The following is a 3,769-nucleotide window of genomic DNA, read 5'->3' on the forward strand; positions in this document are numbered from 1 at the left end:
GAGTGTGGCCATTTGCAACACCTCCAGACGACCCTCGGTATGAACTACAGACAGGTGACAAATTAAAGGAAAAACCAACATAAAGTGTCTTAGTAAGGTGTTGGGCCACCACGAGCTGCCAGAATGGCTTCAGTTCTCTTTGGCATTGATTCTCTAAGTCTATGGAGGGATGGAACACCAGTCTTCTAAAAGACATTCCCTCATTTGGTGTTTTGATGATGGTGGTGGAGAGCTCTGTCTAACAAGTCGGTCCAAAATCTCCCTTAAGTGTTCAGCTGAGCTGAGAACTGGTGACTACAAAGGCCACAGCACATGATTCACATCATTTGAATACTCGAAACATGCAGTGACCGAGCCCTGTGTGAAAGCATCGGCATTTGCTATTTTTCTCCACTCATTTATTCGGGGTTTTTCTTTAATTTGTACCCGTCTGTCGTTTGTTTCAAGCATTACCCAGCTTTAAGCAGCTTCTATAAATCCACAGATGCAGCTTCTTACATCACAAAAACACTCATGTAATAAGTAATCCACGGTTTCAAAATAAGGTCAGGGGTAGGCAAGAAAACTCATTACAGAGCTGATGCATGTATACTTGAATTGTATAGTAACCAGCTTATTACACCGCATATAAATGAGCATTTCCTGCATATCCTGGATTTTCCAAGTAGCCCGGTTTCTTATGTGCATGTAAACCTCCTGAATATAACACTTTTCACATGCATTTAAGAAAACAAAAAGGATTCATATTAACAAGCATCTCACATTTTGTTCAGTGGCATCTTCAAAGCAAATTTCCTCCACAATCACCAGTACAGCATCTTAAGTTCAGCTGTTTGAAGTCACAGGAGAGAAGTGGGCGCCACTGCTGAGACAAATGTGTTTACTAACAGACCTCAACTTGATTACAATTCAAAGAGGCAGTCCCACAATGCTTATTCACTGTGGAAAAATGACCTAAATTTTGTCAGAAAAGCTTTGCTTTGAAGTTTGAAATTAGACTGGGGAACTTTTATTCTTCCTTTCAGAAGAAAGCAGCTTATCAAACAGTTTTTTAAAATTTAATTCTTAACATTAAAGCTTTAGAAGACTCAATTAGCCACATCTCTGGTCTTGTCATAAAGCTGCTTTAGACTTAGATTTAATACAGGGTCATAGAGAGCAGAACGGTAGACTGGCCTGTGACATAAACAGGCTGTTAGAGTTGTTTCTGATGCACAGCAGCATATATCAGAAATAGAGCAGGTTGTAAAGCATTACGGCTCTGCAAATCACATCATTCAGGATTCCCGGACATTCATGCGGCAATATAAACCATGGAGCATCTGGTTGTTGGGTGTGTGCATGAATCCAATCTGACTTCAATCTGTTCAAGAGAACAGTCTGGTTACACTGCTGCAAAGCAGCATGACAGAGAGAGATTCAGGGTTTATATGGCACACAAGAAAGAAATACCATAAAGCCACTGTAAAATAGTCACACATATTATCTATGCAAATAATGAATTTATCTTTAATCTGTAGTATTCTTTAGATCTCTTTACAAAATCAAAGAATAATAGAGATGATCGTTTTCATTCATTTTATTTGCAGTGAAATTCTTCCGAACCTTTGCTTCTTTGTTTTTTTTTTCATTCATATTTTTATTTTTGCACAAGTGCATTGCATGAATGAATGTTAGTAATTACAGATCTTCAGCTGGTTTGCCATGTCTGCTCTCGGGTGGACCTTTGGACAAACCCAGATAACAACAGGAAAACGTATACAAAACGAAAAACGGTGTTAGAGTTAAAATACCATAAAACCTCATGAAAAGCACCTGATCATTTATGTCTGCAAGACTGAACCCTTAGCAAAGTTACATTTAAAACTGTTAACTGCAAGACTAGAATCGCCCGGTCGCTTCAGAGATCCCAGAGAACAGTTCCAGAGAACCACAGTGGTGCAAAAAATGTGTTTTTGCACATGGTTCTCTTGCTCATAGTTGAGCTATGCTGATGCATAGTTACGGCAGGGCTACCAATTTACAGTTTTCTCAAATTTTAATGGGGCCCCAAAACGGCTTAACCTGTTTTAGTTTGGAGTTTTCATTTTTATCTTTATATCACTGTAAAACTCTCCATCCTACATTCACTCTGACTGCGCTGATACAAACCTGTGAGAACTGACTGGCAGATTCATACACCCACTCAGCCACAAACACACAATGTTACACACCAAAACGAACCTGTATACACAGCAGCACTATGAGGATTATTAACGAAATGCATTCATCTTTCTTCAGTTAGGTGAAGAAGAGGCCAGGTTTATATTTTTGGGCTGCACTGAGGAACTGGAAGGAGTTGTTTGATTAGCAATGTCCACACCGGGTTCATCTCAAACCTGTTTGGGAAATTCCATTGAAATGCTCTTACAGAGGGGAATTTTACAATGGCGCTCCTTTTTGCTTTTTACAAATAATCGAATATTCAAATTGGCCAGACTAGGACATCCCTCTGATCCATTTTCTCCATTCCCAGGGAAGGTGTATCCCACCCACTCACTCCTTTGAAACCAGCCGAAACCCCAATAATAACATACTTTCATCTCATAATTTCCCTTTACCTTGAGTGGTCATTTAAATGACAGCTTGAAGGCAGATATTATATGGAGAGAGAATCATATAATATATCCTAAAGTTTGAACAAATCTATTTACAACTTTTCTCCTGATTCTAAAATGTAGCTTGAGGCCACTGATTAGTCTCTTCTTAACTCTCCCAGAAAGTGTGTACTTCATTAAACTGGCAGACCAGGCAATAGCTACACTGTATACTGATATGTAAGCTGGTTTTGGAGAGGTTATTTCAAGAAGTTCGTCCTCACAGCAGGCCTTTAGAGAAAACATGGCTGTGAGACATAGTTCACTTTTGCCAGAGACAGAGGGACAGTTTTGTCATTGAGGTTGTGCTTTTTTAAAAATTAACTTGCAGTTAATTACATATAGGCCTGCAGTGAATATGCATAGGACATATAATTACAGTGTATCACTCCTACCTGGTCTTTGCTGTCATGATGGAGTGCTTCATATGAAACTGCACCATCTGTTAACCTCCCTTCCTAGAAGGATTTTAATGGCTTGTAGTCTACTGCTCCCTAGAGTTTACAGATTTTCACTGCAACTTGTGTTTGTTCCATTACCTTTCTTACCATGTTTCACTGAACTCCAACAGCAAGATGGACAATTTAAGACAGGGATTTCCAAATCATTTCAGCAGCTGGAAAATAAAAATATTAACTTAACAATCATATATAAATCTTTTTTCTTTTTATTTATTTATGTACTTTGATTATTAGCTCTGATTAGTCCAGAATACAGGCAGTAGTTTAATAGAGTGGGTTAATTTTAGAGGGTCAGTTCACTCAAAATACAAAAAAATAAATACATAAATCAAAAGAAAGAGAGAGAGAGAGTAAATTTCTGACATACAGAGAGGTAGCAAATTAGAGTAAAATGTATAAAATTGCTAGATTAATACTGACTTGATTTGTAATCTTAAATCAAGTAATCAAAAAATCTTTGATTAGACTTGCATGTTTTTTTGTATGCCTTTGTCATTATCCCCATATCTGGTATTATTTTTTTTTTTCTTATCTTCAGATGATGTGTATGCATTCACTAAGTCATGAATAATGTTCCCTTGTCCTCATTAACCTAATTTTTTTTTTTTTTTTTTAAATTTATGGATAGCTCAACTGCTGGTCTCCTGTTCAGGTCAACCAATGCTGTCCTAA

The sequence above is a fragment of the Xiphias gladius genome, chromosome 4 (genome assembly GCF_016859285.1).
Source record: "Xiphias gladius isolate SHS-SW01 ecotype Sanya breed wild chromosome 4, ASM1685928v1, whole genome shotgun sequence".
Taxonomy (NCBI): Eukaryota; Metazoa; Chordata; class Actinopteri; order Istiophoriformes; family Xiphiidae; genus Xiphias; species Xiphias gladius.